This window comes from Heloderma suspectum, chromosome 5 (assembly GCF_057233095.1).
Source record: "Heloderma suspectum isolate Gila_16-S chromosome 5, 16-S_ref, whole genome shotgun sequence".
In the NCBI taxonomy this organism is placed as follows: Eukaryota; Metazoa; Chordata; class Lepidosauria; order Squamata; family Helodermatidae; genus Heloderma; species Heloderma suspectum.
The window spans coordinates 72,379,987-72,397,932 of record NC_139462.1 but is presented as its reverse complement, the minus strand read 5'-3'; the positions used below and the strand labels follow the sequence as shown (position 1 = coordinate 72,397,932).

Below are 17,946 nucleotides of genomic sequence, written 5' to 3'. Positions count from 1 at the left end.
GGGGTGCATATTCCATTCTGCCACAGACTCTGGTGGGCCGGATTCTAAAGAATCTGGTCTCATTGGAGTCCGTAGCAGATTTCTCCACCATCCCTAATTAATACAGAGCACAAATTTTTGTTCACTCCATTTCACCCCCTAAATATTATCTGATCAAGTTCGGAACAGTCTCAAATTAAAGCTGCCAATGCCTAGATTTGCAGAAGAATAATCACATCCCTGAAAATAGCTTCACAATTATTAAAGTTCATAATAATTTGGGAGAACTTTTTCCTGTTCTCCCAAAGAACAGGATTCACTCAGTCAAAAGCTGTGCAGTGTTCTTCCCACCACATTCCAGCAGTGGGTGGGGTCAGAGCCAAAAGTGGGTGTGGCCAGAGCCAAAAGGGTGGAGCTACTGAAATTATTCTTAATTTTGTCCAGTGCACAATGGGGGGGGGAGACATTTGCATCCTGGCATTCTCCTTCCCCAATTTGCGTGAGCCTTTCTTTGTAGTTGGAAGGAATCAATAACTGTTAGTTGGAATAAATAATATCAGTAACCTGGAGTGGGTCCAGTGAAGGGGTGTAACCTTGGAAGAGCCTGGAGGTATGGATTAGGAGGTCTGTAGGTCTGTATTTGGGGCTGCGGTGGCTTAGTGGTTAAGATGCTGAACTGCAGACCGGAAGGTCGGCAGGACAGCAGTTCGAGACCCGAGTGCTGCATGACGGAGTGAGCTCCCGTCTTCAATCCCAGCTTCTGCCAACCTAGCAGTTCGAAAGCAAGAAATTGCAAGTAGATAAATAGGTACCGCCTCGGCGGGAAAGGTAACAGCGTTCTGTGCACCTCGGTGTTCAGTCATGCCAGCCACATGACCACGGAAGCATCTTGGGACAGCGCTGGCTCTTCGGCTTAGAAATGGAGATGAGCACCACACCCTAGAGTCGGACACAACCAGTTGGGGACACCTTTACCTTTACCTTTTTAGGTCTGTATTTGGCCCATGGACCAGAGGTTCCACACCCCTACTGCATACTATAGGTAGGGATGGTGGAGAATTCCGCCACGGGCTCCAATGAGACCGGATTCTTAGAATCTGCCCTCCCCCGGAGTCTGAGGCCGAACGGACCCCGCCACCCTGCGAAGTCCGACCTGGCTGGATCCTACCTGGCAGGCTGGCACTGCCGGCTCCGGCTCCAGCCGGGTCTGTCCGCTGTCCTGTGCAGATGCAAAATGGCATCCGGCATAGCGGACGCCATTTGCGTCCTTCCCTTTTTTCCGTGATAGGCTATGTAAATCTTTTCATAGCCTATCATGGCCAAAGGGAGGCACGCAAATGGTGTCCGCTATGCCAGACGCCATTTGCGTCCATAGAGCAGCTGCGGCCAGAAGTCCAGCTGTGGCTAGGGAGGATTCTGGGGGGAAGGACCGAATCACCTCCCCTCCCGCGGACCCCCCGGCGGACCCAGGTAGGTGGAGTCTGTACACCCCTAGCTATAGGATGTTTGCTGGGGTGTTGAGCTCGAGGGCTGAATTCCATTTTGGAGAAGCTGTTGGGGGCTGCATTCCAGTGGTGGGTGGAGCCAAAGGCAAAGGGGAGGGCCCAAACACCAAAAAATACCAGCTTATTGTAGCTTTACACTTTTACACACCAGTCACTAAGCCTTAGAAGAAGCTTCTTGACCGTTCAGAATGGGGAGAAAACTGCACAAAAGCTGGAAAACCACCAAACAAATGGTGGTCAAGGGAAAGGCTATGTGGCCATCTGTGGAACCCTGTAGGGCCAGATTGGGACCCCAAGAGGGCTGGATTTGGCTCCCTGGTCTGAGATTCTGCATCTCTGATGTGTGCAATCCCCAGTGCCTTGGGCTGTCCCTGGCTAGGGAGAATCCATGGTGTATCTCCTTCAAATACAGAAAGATATTTTCTTAGATTACTATTACTACATGTTGTTGGTGCCATCAATTATGAAGATATCAGAACATATAATGAGGTAGTATATGATACTTTTAAAGAAGAAGCTCAAGCACGTAATTTACTAATTGGAGATGTGGAATGGCAAAGATGTTTAGAGATAAATAAATACTGGTAAAATCTGCATTTAGTACTTGAATTTAGTACTTTGAATCCTTTACATGCACTTCCGCTATGAAATCCTTCACCACGTGATATCTATTACATGAAGCGATTTCTTTAGCAATCAATATCTCGAGTTCCACTTGGCTAAAAATTAACGCTTTTACCACACAGATATGGCAAAAAATACCGAAAATCACTTTGGGGGCTTATTTTATAATAATGGGAAAAACTAATTTTTCTATTATGTATAACTCCAAAACTGTGGGTCGTAGCAATTTCCAGGTTGTTTTCACTTTGAAAAAGCTTTCAAAACTGAACAACTTTCTCACTTACTATACCAGTCTATCTGTAATAGTTTTAATACAAATTTTAAATCAAAGTTGCTGAATCTCAAGATCAGGTAAAACAGTTGATTAATGAAGTTACTAAATCATAAGTTAGACACACATGGTCGAATTTTTTTTTGCAATGGGTACACCTAGTGTATTTTTAATAATACATAGTGAGCAAGGAATTTTGCACTTACTCACAGGCACTAACTTTCTTATTTCTGCTTTAACTGGTCCAAGGTTGAATGCTGACCCTGAAAATAGATTGCTGGCTGAGCTTTGACTCAAAGTCAGGGCCATAATTTAGGGCTCTCAAATGTATCCTGAATTCTTGGCTCATCTGTGGTGGATTATATCTACTCTACTTGTGGGCAGGCAAAAGGACTACTTGACTTTTTCTGACTGCATTCCAACTGGGATCATTTTCAAAGACTCAGGCCACATCTGCTTTGCTGGCTATGTTGAGTATATTACATTTTGCCTTGCTTCTCACTGCTGAGAGTGCAGTTCCTCATCTCCTCCTCCTCCTCATTCTCCTCCTTTGCTTTTTCATTTGCCTTTCATTTTTCCCTGCCTACACATGTTGAGTTACATGAGTTGCTCTTTGTGGACTGAGTACATTCCTTGATTTTTAATTTATTGCAATAGTTCGGTATTTTGTGTTTATAGCTTACCTAAGCAAGGGGTTTAAAACAAACCAAGACAGGGCAGGCACAAAATATAATTGGCTCTGCTTCACTAATGGTCATTTCAGTTCATCATATTTTGTCTTTTAGTGTGTCTGTCACTAGACCTCAATTTGACTTTTCACATTGCTGGGCTTTTCCCATACTGAAGAAAGATGAATTGATATGGGTCAGTCAGCAGGTTTTTTGTAGGGATGTCAGGGAATTCCACCACGGATCTCAGTGAGGCCGAATGCCAGTGCATTCGGCCCCCTGAAATCTGGTGGAACGAAGCCCCCCACCCCCCCACCCCGCAAAAGGTGCGCGAAATGGAGCACTTACCTGGTGCTGTTTGCGCTGCTTTGCGAATGGCGTCTGCGTCTGCCATTTGCTTCCCCATTTAGGCCGTGATAGGCTATGTAAATACTTATGTAGCCTATCACGGCTAATGCAGGGACGCCATTTGCATCCCTGCGGAGGCCATGATAGGCTATGTAAACATTTACGTAGCCTATCATGACCAAAAAAAGGAACGCAAATGGTGGCCGCCGTAGCCGCCGCCATTTGTGCCTCTGTTTTTTTGCCATGATAGGCTACGTAAGTATTTATGTAGCCTATCACGGCGAAAGACAGGGGCGCAAATCGCGGCCGCTACGCCATTTGCGATCCTGTTTTTTTGCCGTGATAGGCTACGTAAATATTTATGTAGCTTATCATGGCAAAAAAACAGGAACACAAATGGCGGCCACCGTAGCCACCACCATTTGCGTCTGCAGGTTCCGCATGCCTGTGAATGTATCCAGCCGGCGACTCTGCGGAGTTGCCGCAGAGTGGAGCCGGCCAGGTTAGGATTTCGAGGGGAGGCGCAGAGCGCCTCCCCCCCGACCGCAAATCACCCCATTCTAAAAGGTAAGTGACTTTCGCACATCCCTAGTTTTTTGGACCAGGTGCTAATACACATGGTGCTTTTGTTCAAGCAGATTGCCTGTTTCACTCTACCTGGGTTGAGTTGGCACATGGAAACTTGTCACAATCAATCTTTCTTTCTTTCTTTCTTTCTTTCTTTCTTTCTTTCTTTCTTTGATGTATTTATTTTTATTCAAGGACTAGATGCTCTCTTTGTTAGATTAATGCAAACAAGGTGGCTTATTTGATTCCTTAACAATTACTTTAGAAACCTGTTCCTGCATAGTACAAGCTCCAGAGGTCAGTTCCATCAATTACCCTTCCCCTTCAAAGGATTTTCCTTCTTGTGTATGGATTTTTCAGTAGAGTGTTATAAAAAGATGTAAGTGGACTTTCTGATCAATGTGTTTATTGCATAAGTACTTCCTACAGTAGGAAGAGCTGTATATTGTTTTTATGTTCCTAATCTAAGGAGAGCACAGTAACATGGCACTTGAGTCAATTAGAAAAGGGGAGGGGACGTTTGTGAGATATGCCAGCTTTTCCAGCTGTGCTGCTTTGGTTTGCAATTCATATCTATCTGTTCCTTTCTGTGCTCTAATGTCTTTGTACCTCAGTTGCTACATACTGGGTTATGCTGGGTTAATGGACCTATGCCTTGGAATGTGTAGGTGACTGTTGATCGCCTATTACCTTGCTAAACTGGCAGAATTAACCATTTCACATGCACATGATGCTAGAGAAGACTGGAATCATGAGCACATACACACAAAATAAGAGAGCGAGAAAATTAATAAGGCTATGGAGGGAAGGATTGATCCAAGGGCTTGGATCAATCCTTCCCTCAATCCAAAAGTAAAATGTGAAATATGTAGGTATAATTGTAACCATGAACCACAATGCTGTGTGACTCCTACATGCAAAGGTAACACCATGCAAAGTAAACTACAGTTTAACTCCTGCTGAGGCCAATTAGAAAACTAGGACTATTGGGAAAACTATAGAAGGAAGCAATGCTGTGTTCCCTAGACATTGTTTGAGGGGCCATAGGATAGTGGGGATCCCCCTTTGTGGTTGGAGACAGTGCTCCAACCTTGGAAAGGGGAGAAGACCGTAGAGGCCAGGATATGAGCTGTCCTGATCCTATTCCAGCCTCTTTTCCTCCCCCTCTGAAGCACCGTTGCTAGATGGCAAAAAAGCCAGTCTAGTGAAAAACGCCATGTTCAGAGGACGGGGAGGCAAAGATCACCTCCACTTCTCCTCCCACTCTGCCAGCTTCACCCCAATGGGGCATTGGATGCACAGAAGCCTCCGAGTTCAGAGACTTCCATCTCATGAGGGTGCAGCCCATAAGACTGCACCATTAGAGTATCAAATGGAATAGCTATGACATACAAAGTTATAGCAGGCCAAACGAGCAGCAGTTAGAACTGATACTTACCTATGCTTAAACTCCTACCAGTCCAGACCAGTTAAATGTAAGTCTTAAAATTTCTAACTATATAGCAGTGTAGTCCAAACTTTAGGGAAAAGGAAGGGGGAAAGGAATTTATAGCTACCTATTCTAGGCAGAAATCTGAGGAATAGGCTCCTGTGGATGCAGAGGAAGATTGGAGAAGATCTCTCAGGGTCTAAGGTGTAGGACTCAGCAAAATCCAGATGGGAAAATTAATCTAGATAGAAAGTAAAGAAAACGTTTTAAAGTGATAGCGGAGCCATAGAATAGTGGGGATTCTATGGTGGTGAAAATAGTGTGTGTGTGTGTGTGGCAGAGTGGGGGAGGACTAAGCCAAGCTTCTTAGGAACTAGGAATCTAGTCCCCAAAGGCTAAAGATGGCTAGCAGGAGTCATAAAAACTGAACGAGGGACATGGTCAAAATAAGAAATCCCTCTTTCTTTCAAAAAGAAGGCAAACATGCAAACTATGGCCCAAAAGGCTTCCAAGCAAGCAAAAAATCTGTTAGCAAAAACTGGAGCTATGCAGAAAGGAATATAATAATAATAATTAATAATAATAATTTAAAAAAAAAACAAAGGAAAGAAGTGAATCCCCTCTGCCAGGGTGCAGTCACTTTTTTTTTTTTTGATCCACTGACAGCCCTAAAATTTCCTGTCTTCTTATTGGCCTTTTTCCTTCTCCTCACACGCCAACTGGAAAACTCAGTTCTAGACTGGTGAATTACATGTTGGGTGGGCAGAAATCTTCAAAAATGGTTTTCCAGAGTTTTAAACAGCTGATGTGAACCTTGCCCCTATCAGGGTACATGAGAACACACTAGACTTGTGAAGCTGTCAGTCGCAGGAAATAGCAAATGTTGTAACTTCTCATACTGGTCCAATGTCCCATGGATTGGCCACAGCTTTGTCAGCATAACTGTCTGCAGAGTGAGATGGTGATGCAGGGAGTGGGGGTGGGGGAATGATGGCGGCGTCCAGATATCCCTTCAGAACTCCTCAACTGTCCATTGGAAGACAGAGCTGTATATGCTGTACAGCTTGTCCTCCTGGGCCCCTAAAGTAGTCTGCTGTTCCAGGTATGGTAGAGGACATGATTCCAGCTTTCCCCAAGCTAATGCCCTCCAGATAGTTTGGACTTCAACTCCCATCTTCCCCAGCCAGCAGGACCAATGGTCAGGAATGCTGGGAGTTGTAGTCCAAAACATCTTGAGGGCATGACACTGGGGAAGGGCACCACATTCCATCACAAATGTTGAAGTAAATGTCAACTTCCAGTCTAGCTAGTTTCTGTACATGGAATAGGGACTGGGAGGGGCGAGGGACCATCTTGTCCTTTGCCTCAAATGGCAAAATCTCTTGGGATGGCCCTGATCAGTGATCATCGGGACATGCATCACAGACTCTCACCACTTCTTTGTCAAGGGGCTGCATTTTAAAATTATCCTCTGTGCTGTCTTGATATTTCTCGTCTGCTTTTAAAACATTGTGCTTGCTGCTGTTATTTGTATTATAATTTGTTTTTGTTTGAGTGATGTTACTGTTTTATTACTGGTTTTATTGCATCTGTTTTTACAAGGTACGTCACCCCGAGAACTTTGACTTATAAATGAAATAAGCAAGCAACTAAGTAAGTCATGGTATTGTCTCAGGGCAACCAACTTTGATAGCCCTACTCAGGTAAGCCATGACAATATATTGTGTGCTTACCAGAAGATCCATTGTAAGTAGGGCATGGAAGAGCAGCATGGCTTCCACTGATGAAGAAGCAATAAGAGAAGAGGGTGAATCCCTACAGGCAATGCAGATGTCTCCTGAGGTTCTTTAAAGGGACAGGGCAGCTCAGGGATGGATTACTACAGCTGCTGCCATATGCTTGGGGCTCAGGTATATGCAAACTCCAGGTGGCTGCCTGGGTCTGGAGGCAGCTCAGTCAAGTCCATCTTTTTCTGCTGTAGTCCCCTAGTGCTGCTGCAGGTTGTCAGGGAACGACTCAAAGTCATATTAAACCTGATGCCAGACCCTGGTTTCCCAGTCCCTCTCCACATCATCGGAGAGCTGAGCCATAGGCAATTGTCAGAGGTGAGCCAGGAATTTGGGGCTGGCAGCCAGGAGTTGAGCTGAGGGACAGAGCCAGAGAGTCAGAGTTGAAGTGCACAGCACATGGCAAATGTTGGAACCCATATTGCTCAGCTTGACCGAGCTGAGTGGTTGGGAGATTCCATGATCAAATGTATCAAAGGATATTCTGCATTAATATTTCATGATTTTATCCCAGCAGCCAATCTCTTACAACTGGGTCTCTTAGGCTGAGAGTAAGCATCTGTCCAAATACAATCCCATGGGAATCTTGTTGTGTTCATTCTGTGAAACATCTGTGCTAGGATGTAGAGTGCTGACTATGGAGGTTCTTGTGTCCAAACAGGACAGTGTAAATCAGGAGGGTCACAATAATATAAGGTCATCAGCAATAACAGCCATAAACTAGGAATGTTATCAACCAGGAAGGCATCTTCTCCCTCAGCATTCTCTGTGCTCCTGATAGTATGAAATATACAAAGCTATCTTATGAGTCAGACAATCCACCAGCCCAGTATTGTCTACTCCAGGCAACCTGTAGCCCTCCAGATGTTTTGGCCTACAACTCCCTTTGCCCTAGCCAGCATAGCCAGTGGTGATGGATGATGGTAGATGTAGGCCAAAACATCTGGAGGGCCACAAGTTGCTCATCCTTGGTCTCCTCTACCCAGCAGCAGCTCCCCATTGCCTCAGTAAAAGTCCTTGCCCAGCCTTGCTACTTGAGATCCTGTGAATGAAGATGCTGGGGATTGAATCTGGGACCTTTTGCATTCAGTGCTTGTGTTCTCCCACTGAGTTATGGGCTTCCTCTTGAAGCCCTCTCTTTTAAACTTTGGTACCTTAAAGCCCCCCTCCCACTGTCCTAATAGAATGTCTTAATATTTCTTCCTGCTTACTTACCCTTGACTTGTTCTACTTCAGTTTCAAGTCAGTGCCACTTTCCTGAGTAGTGTGAAGATATTATCCTAGGCAGGACCAGTGTTTGCAACCAGCAGTTCTCTGGGGCCCCAATACCCTGGCTGGGCCCACAGGCTGGATGGTTGGGTCTGAAAGCTGCCCATCACTTAAATTTACCACAATGCCACCCAGAGGAATGTTATGTCAGGGTACTGTGGGTAATTAAAATACTGGTCAGCTCATAGCTGCTCAGCACAGATCATGCTGCTGCTGTTGCTGCTTGCCCTTGCTGCATTTGGTAAGCCAACCATGGTGGGGTGACTTTGGCCACTAGAGGGCATTTTTCCACTTTCCTTCAACCCTGGAGTAGTAGGCCCTGAGTGGTGGGTGAGATCACTGGAGAAGGACCATTTTCAGAATAAAGCCACCTCTTCATGGTTGCTGTTTATGGAGAGGGACAACCCTCCCTGGTGTTTCAGTCCACATGTAGTTGTCCTTTGGGAGTTCCAGTTTCCCTTTCTCTCCCTGTATCCTGCACCTTAAATTACTGGGGTGACAGGGTACATGATGCCATCATAACATCTTAGCACATTCTTTCCCTGAAATGATCACAAATACTATTATATTTCTAACATCAGATTCTAAGACAAAATTGATATTTTGGTGATATCATTTAATACAATTCACTTTGGCAGGTCTTTCTTTCAAGTCCACACTGTCTAGGTTCAAGACCAAAGAATAAATGTTTTCTCATATAACAGCTACAATATTGTAGCTGTTATATGACAATGTTTTGTGTAGCAGAATGTTTTGTGATGTGACATACATTTTATGATATCTTGGGGAAGCATTTTTTTTCCTGATAATTTCTCTTCTTTTTCCAAAAGCAAGCCCATGAAAGTTTTTTTAAAAGTATTTTACTTTTTTGCTAACAGGAAATACTCCTTTGCTCTTTTTTGTTAGTCGACATCAAGTTGACAGGTATAGGATAAAAAAGAAGTGAACAATACAGGTACTTTGAATTGTAGATACTGCTAGAGGTAATTTGTGAAGCTATCATCTTGTCACGGGAGATTCGCTTGAGGAAACAATCATTCACTCAATATAGGCCAAACACGCTTTGACAGACATAGCATGTGCGACTGCAATTTTAATGTGAGAGGAGAACTTATTGCTGTGGTTTCCTCAGGTACTGTGTGACACCTTTTATCTTTTGAGGTTTAGAACCTTGTTAATTGTGTATTCTTTGCATAAACGTTGCAATACTTTTCAGGAGAATGGTGTTTGCAATGGTGTGTAAGATCCAGAATTAGCTCATCAAAAGCCACACTGGCAACAAATAGAGCGAACACACCTTCACGCACGCTATCAGGATTGTGCCATGGCTGTGATGTGAAGAGAATGTTTTTCTCCGCCTTCGTTATGTCTGTACAGAGTTCTCAAGTGTAGCTAATAGCAATTTGGGTAGAGAGTGTAATGTTGAATCCCATTTCAACCTGCTCAGAGACTGAGCCATCTTTGATTCACTGTGACAGGTTTGGGACACTTGGATGATAAAATCCCTCAGAACTCCTATGACACTTGCCACAGTTAAGATAAGCATCTATATACCTGAGGTGTCATCGGCTTTCCTTGTTACACTTGCTTGGGTGGTTTTCAGTCTGTATCTGCCTCTAATGATGACATGGTGCTTGGGGATATGACCGCAACCTTTTGAGATCTTGACTTTTATCCTGGTTGACCAGAGAAAGCTAGTAAGGATCAATTCCTGTGTTTATGAAAGAGGATTCTAAGTAACTCCACCCAAGGGGGTAAGTAATCATCAGTGCTCAAGAAGATGGCTGTTGTTCAATCTATTTATTTATTTATTTATTTATTTATTTATTTATTTATTTCATGTATATAAATGTATTTCATGTATATAAACAGCCAAGGCTCTCTGGCGAGTTCACAACAATTAAAACCATAAAATACCATACGACAAAACATGATATACGCTTTTCAAAGTTTCAAAGTAGCATGTAAAGCCAAATTAAAACCTAGCAGCAGTTTTAGCCCAGGGAAGGCCTGGGTGAAAAGATGCATTTTTAGGAGGCACTTGAAAGATGCCACATTTTCTGCTCCTCGAACTGCATGGGCGAGGGTTTTCCAGAGTGTGGGTGCCACACTACAGAGAAGGCCTGCCATTGGGCAGAATGTCATGGCGGCATCCCTTTTGTTTTGAAATGACCAGCAAAGCCATTTTTAAAATTTCGTCTTCTCACTACCTAAATGGTACCTTTTAGAGAGGGCATGGGGTGAAAACATTGCCCCCTGAAATCTCTTAAATCTACACATCCAGAAATCTGATATGGTGTCCTTACCTAAAATATATAGTTTTGGCCTACCTAGGTTTGACAATGAGAAGCCTAATTGAAAGACACCTGATCAGTGGGCAGGGTGTGCATTGTTGGGCTCCTGCTAAGGACCACACCCCACTGCTTACCTGCAGAGCCCTTCTGTGGTACAGCTAGGGCTGGACTTTGGGACCAAAGTCTAGGGCCCCACATCCTGGGGCGGGGGGCAGCATTGACTACCCAGAGAGCAGCAAGATGATGAGGGTATCAGGGCAGCAGAAGCAAACTCCATTTTATTCTTGTAGTTATGATATGAGTTTAAGTGAGGTTAAAATGCAAAACTGCACATGCTCAGAATTTTTTTTTAAAATCAGGGCTGGAAAACAATTTTGTTATTGTTGTAACATATCAGGAATGCAGAAGCAGCTGTAAAGATCACTACCTGGTGGAGGTTTACAGTTGGAATTGGAGGCTCTGCAGAGGCAGGGGCCTGATTAAGGTGGTCCACCCCAAGAGACCGATGGAACTGGATGGCTTTCTTATGGCTCTTGGGGATTTTCCTGTCATCTCCACAGGCAATTCTCTCAAAGCCCTGGTTAACCTCTGGAACAAAGAAATGGCCCATGTGGTTGACATGATCACTCCTGAGCATTCTCTCCTACAGAGTGGACCCCAATGAGCCCCCTGGTTTTCCAGGTGCTGTGGGTGGTGAAGCGAGTGGGATGTCAACTAGAGCAAAGCTGGCAGAAAACTCGGAATGAATCTGATTGAACATGGGCTAGAGCTCATTTGAAAGCCTGCTCCATGGAAATGAAGATGGTGAAGAAATTGTACTTCTCCATCACCATTGCATCTGCTCAGAGTTGCCCAGAGGAACCTTTTTCAGGTCCTTCTTTCAAGGCTGTCACCATCAGAGGCATGTTTGGTGGCGGCGCAAGGGAGAGCCTTTTCGGTGGCTGCTCCGAGGCTATGGAACTCCCTCCCAAGGGAGGCTAGGTTCACTCCCTCTCTGCTATCCATCCAATGGCAGGCAAAGACCTCTTTCTTCAAGAAGGCCTTTGGCTTGTAAGTGGGTCTGTGGGTCGAGTGCTGTTTTTATTCTGTAATAGTTATGTTGTTATTGTATTTCAATGTGTTTTATTATTTTAATCTATTTTAAATTGTTTTGTAAGCCATCTTTAGTGCCATTTTTTGGTAGAGAGGTGGGGTACAAATAAATCAAATAAATAAATAAATAAAGCATGGAACGGTGGTGATGACAGAAGGGAGGAAGAGAAATATTAGCAGTGTGCTTCACAACTGAAGTAATACAAAATGGCTGTCTAAAGTGGGTCCCCATAAGACCACTAAGTCCCAGGTCTAAAATTACCCAGCTGCAATGCTGGTCCACACTGGTGTAACTATTACTGGACCTTGGGACCAAAGTCCAGGGCTCCACAGTCCAAGGGCCCCCCAAAGTCCACCCAGAGAGTGGCAGGTGTGAGGGCATCAGGGTAGCAGAAACAAGGTCCATTTTATTCCTGTGGTATGATGGTGCTATTATTTAAGTGAGTTTAAAATGCAGAACTGCACATGCTCAAAGTATTTTTTTTTTTAAATCAGGGCTGGAAAACAGTTTTAAATGTCGTTGTTCTAATACATCAGGAAGGAGAGAAATGTTAGCTGTGTGCTTCACAACTGAAGCAATACAGATGGAAGTCTAAAGCCCCCTGCCCCCTAATATCATTAAATCCAAGGTCTAAAATTACCTGCACCACTGGGGTTGGGATGGTGGATGCCATCTTCTAGACAAATCCTGGGCCCCATTCATAAGTTCTTCCATGCATAGGCTAAGCTCATGGAGGTGGGAGAAGGATTGTGCCTACCAACTCATGCTCCTGCATCCCATTGGCCCCACCCTGAATATCTATGCAATCCCATGTGAGAGGCCTGCAGAGGGGTGCCAAGGCATGCACAGCTGTACACTTGTAGGCATGCCATGTTTTGGGGAACCCACTCCTCCCCTTCACAGACTTATCCTATGCACAGAGGGACACATGAAAGAGCTCTCAAGTCTCAGAAAAGAATGGCTGAATGCTTTTACTGTGTTGCAATCACATTTTCTCTTTTAGTCTTCAGGCCTATCTCAGCATGAGTATAAGTAAGATAACTGGAGAGTTGCTGAGTTTTCCGTAGCATCACAAAGGTTTTAAATCAATCAGCACTTTATCATGCATTACACTTTAATGTCAGGCAAACAAACATGAAGTGAATGCTGCCTGTGTAGATTATTAAAGTATGAGTGAAATGGCTAGAAGTTTGACATTTCCACAGGAGCTGTTCCTTAGTGATGATTCACCCTCTGGAGAATACTTCTTTCTTATCAGCACATGAGCCCGTGCCTTTGGTTTGTGCTTTCTCACAATAGAGCTCTTCAGCAAATGCTCCTTATTCTGAAAGGAAGAATGAAGAAACACACACATTCATTTCCATTAATCATATCTTTATGCCACCACTGTTTACACCTGAGGGTGGGGAACCTGTGGCCATCCAGATGTTGTTGGACTCCAAGGCCCATCAGCCCCAACCAGCATGGTCAGAGATGAAAGAAACTATAGCCCAATAGCATCTGGAGGGCCACAGTTCCCCTGCCCCTGGGTTACACTGTATTGGGAAAGCTTTCTATATAATAAAATTAGGGATATCCGTCACCAGGAAATCCATTTTGGTTTTGCCTTAACAGAGTTCCCAACTAAGCTCGCATTTGTGGACCAAGCTGCAGATTTCCCCCAAAATCTGGGAACAATTTCATTTTTTAAAAAAATTGCACAAATAGCGTTTTATGCAAAGTACAGCTGCAATTTGTTTAATTTATGCAAATTACGCAAATTGCAGCTGAAAGTTTTGCAAATCTCTATTTGTGCAAGTAAAAAAAAATCCACAGGCTGGCCTGACTCGCTGCAGACTGGGTTGGGTCAGCTAGGGGAAGACATTCCAAAGCCCGGGGGGCTGAGCCAATGAAAGCTTATCAAGCTCCACCCACAACAGGATTCCTCTGACATTCCTAGTTAAAAAAGCAGTCTGTGAGTAGGTTGTATTTATCATTCGTTCTCAGCAACACTTTTCACAGGCCCTGACTCACAATATGAAGCATCTGCCTCAATCGTTGCCTTTGGGCTAACAATCGAGAAAATTGTTATATATCATTGATAGTAAAACATGGCTGTTAGCACACAATATTGGTTTCAATTGAATATGCTAGGCTAAAAATCAGGGGTGCAGCTTGTTACTATACAAAACTCCTGACAATCTAAGTTATAGTGCACATGAATTTTATCCATATTGTCACTTCTATAGTGAAGATATATTCAAAGTTTTCAAACCCAGCTCAAAGCCGTTGTCTTTTGAAGAAAAGTCCTAGGGAAAAGTTATGCCTTATGTTAGCTTCCACCCAAAATGTATCATGAATCAAAACAGAAGAGGATCTAAATCCCAGCCCGCAAAATGCAACACACATTTGGTTTCTTTGTACTAGGAAAGAACAGCCCAGAACATCTTCCATATCAGTTTTAGCATGACTTATTGATTTAATTACCCTGTTGCCAACTAGGCCTTTACAATGGTTGTGAAACATTTAAGTAAATAGCATCTCCACCAAGATGGAATCCTTTCAAGCTGTCGTCACCTTGTCACCTTCTCTGTTTAACTCAGTATTCAAGAATTCCCTCACATAGCCCCTAACACTAGCTCAAACACTGATCCATCTTTTCCTAAAAGTGACCAAACCAATGCACTGCTGCTTTTGTAATTATGGAGGGTTGTCCCCAAAGGAGTGCAGGAACATCAAAGGAACAGAACAGGTGGCAAAGGGAGCAGCTGGTGCAGAAGACAGGTAGAAAGTACTGGATAGACTGTTCTAGGTGCATATGGTCAGAGTGTAAAATATATTGGACTATTCAGCAGTGTGTGTGTGTGTATTAGTGCTGTGCTGAAAATTTTGATTCTTCTATTTTTGTCGGGGGGGGCGCGAAATGAAAACTCTGGTGAAAGAGGCTGGGAGAGATGAAAATTTTGGAGACTTTTTTCCTTGGGGAGGGGGACAGGGCTTCCACACACCTTTTTAAGTGTAGGCAATTCTCGATGAGTCTGCTTTCAATTTTTTATTTTTTTAAAAAACACCCCCTGCACTCACAGGAGCGGAGCCCAAGACTCTGCTCCAGCCTGGGAGTTCTTTCTGAACTCCCAGGAGACCACGTGACCATACTTTCTCCAATAGGCATCCAGGAAGAACTCCTGGCTCGAGAAGAGTCCTGGGCTCCTGCAGGTGCAGGGGGTGATTTTTTTTTTAATTAAAAATAGAAAGAAGACCCCTTCAAGAATCGGCTACACTTTAAAAAGGTATGTGGAGACCCTGTTCCCCTCCCCAAGGAAAACATTCTCTGAAATTCTCCGAAATGGTGGCTGGAGTGATGTTGGTCCTCCCCTCCCAGCCCTGGGCACTAAGTCCAAAAGCAATCGTTGCGAAGATATGAAGCTGCAAAAATGTGCGAAAGTGTGATTAAATAAATGAAAATGCCTCTCTGTGCCTCTGTAACTGTGCAGCTGCGAAGGGATGGGGGGAGTAAAGGGCTGTCACAGAACGATGCAAGCACTACGCATGCCTGCAGCATGCCCGCTGCAAAATGCGAAGTCAGTTTGGGGAAGGGACAGATGGCTCACAACCGCGGGAAACCTGCAGCAAACCAAACACATTGCAGCAAAACGCCTCCTTAGAAATCTGCATTTTCCAGGAGAAGACCATGGTTGGCTCCGAAGTGACGACTGCGTCGTCTAATCAAAAGGACCTCACTCGCACCCGCCCTGGAGTAAAAGGCTTTTGTAGATGGCCCCCTGATTGCTCAACATTTAGCATTTCTGAGTAGTTCCACATAAATAGGGATGATATACTTAATGGAATGCGGCAGTGAAAAGGCTTCAAGGTGTTCTGCACGTCTACTAATGAACAATGGGGTTGGGGGGAGAAGATCAAATATTACAGAGGTTGTTGCTTGCTGTCTGCTGATGGGAGAGAACTCTGCATGTTCATGATTTTTATGGGGACGGGCCAGTACTAAGTGGTGGAGCACCTGTTTTGCATGCAAAAGGTCCAAAGTTGAATCCCTGGCATTGCCAGTCTGGGCTAGGAAAGGCCCCTGCCTGAAACATTAGAGCAGTGCTGCCTAGATGATCAAACTGATCTAGATGGACCTATTGCCTGATTCTATATATGGCACCTTCCTATGTTCCTAATGTAAATATCATGCCCTATAAAATGAGCTGACACTTCACAGCACATGCCTGATGTACTTGCAAGTAGGACATGTGTACTGGGAATTAGAGGCATAAGACTGATCAAATGCTTTCCTCCTACCAGTGACAGACAGAGCACACAAGTAGGAGATACATGCTACATTTGGAAGGCTTTCTTTTGGCTCAGATCTGGGAAGAAGATTGGAGAGCTGTTCTATGCAAGGCTTTGTTCCCTGAGACAAAGTCTAAATGGAGAAGCTACTGTTGGAATGCAGCCTGAAACAGCAGCTGGCAAGTACAGAGTAGGCCCATGCTGGGAGATATTCTGGGCATGGTAGTAGTGTGCATGGAACAGGTGCTTATCAGTTTCAGAACCTAACTGCACACCCGCCTGGTGTTCAGAAGAGATAACCCATAAATTTGTGGGCATCCTTAATAAGCAAAATGCCACTGGGCAATCCAGGGGCATACTACAGAGCATTTAATTAACATTTTCTCTGTCTCTGCATGATCAACCAGCTCAGTTAGTTATACCCTGTATTCATTTGTTGTTAATTTAGCTTTAGATCATTTTATCCAAACTTTTGTGCTTAGATTTTTCATTTATCCACAAAAAAAAAATCTTGCCCTTCTCCTCTTGAAAAGAGATTCAATGTGTCGATTTCCCCTTGCTCTTGTTGGCATACCCAAAAGGTGGCCAATTGCATGGTTGCATGATCTGATTCTCGAGTAACCCTCACTGACATTTGCATTATGTTAAATGTGCACTGATATTGCTGAGGGCAAAGCTGGGTTAGAACATAAATTAGAACAAAATTAGAACATACAGCAGCAGCAATCATTTCTCCCATCTGCCAATATTGTTCATACTGCCAAGTGGAAATGTAAAAACATGTTAACTTAGAGAGGCAAACTATGAAACGTTTGGGTTCCTTCTGGGCTGGCAACACAAACCGTCAAGGACAAAAATGAGAGAAGATATTTAAAAGCGTAATTTACAGAGGAAGGCATATGATCTTGATACACTCCTCAAACTGAAGTCTACATTCTGCCATAGGGCTGAACATCCGTCTTGCTGTCTTCAGTAAAATATGGAGAAACAAGCCTGTATTCAGATGGAGGCAGTATTACAGAGCTGTTGTTGTCCACAGCACACACATTTTCATCATTTGGCTGTGTACAGCCAATGCTTTTAAAAGACTTGCCTCCCAATCCTATTCTTGTTTACTCAGAAGTCACACTCAGTTCAATGGGGCTTAGTCCCAAATGAGTATGCATAGTATTGTGACCTCAGATCACATCCTGTACACACTTACCTCAGAGTATGTCTCATTGAATATAGTGGGACTTACCTTAGAGTAAACATAAATAGGTGTAGGGTGCACACAGTGGAGTAATGCAGAGGACATGCTGTCAACAGTGTACATTTTTGTCTCTTCCATCATAATCCCTTATCAAGCGGGTGTTGCAGGTTTTCATAGCACTTCAAGCCAGACTACAAGAAAGCCAAAACTAACCTCCAGACCAAGTGTGACTAGGGGGACTGCTACAATCTATAGACAACACATGTATCTTTGGGTATAGCTGTCCTGGGTATCTGCTGGATACCAGCAATAATGAGTATGACTCACTCCTGACATCTGGAGCAATTTTGCAACTGCTAACTTAAAAAAAAAAAATGTTGTAGCACACATAGGGATAGACAGATTGGGCTATTTCCAGCCTGTGTCAGTTTTGTATCTATTCAATCACAAGTCCATTCCCTCATGTTTTCTGCATAAGCATGAAAATTTGCATTCAAATTGTATGCATTTCCTATTAAAATGTGCAGTTTGGTACACATTTTGAGCCAAGAACTGCATCACAAAATTCAGGGAAGTGCACAAGCCAAAGGATAACTGTGTTCTGGTCTGTGGATAGGTTTGGGAAGTGCAAATCAGGGTGGGTTAGCT

The 17,946-nt window shown here is 43.9% G+C and overlaps 1 long non-coding RNA gene across 1 annotated transcript; it reads right to left on the bottom strand.

Moving 5' to 3' along the window:
• Window positions 1-12,787: 12,787 nt before the first annotated feature.
• LOC146344003 (uncharacterized) lies at window positions 12,788-17,679 on the bottom strand. Its single transcript, XR_014792118.1, has 2 exons — window positions 17,347-17,679; window positions 12,788-13,158 (listed from the first exon to the last, which is right to left on the bottom strand). It is a non-coding gene; the product is annotated as an uncharacterized LOC146344003 (long non-coding RNA).
• Between the last annotated feature and the right edge of the window lie 267 nt (window positions 17,680-17,946).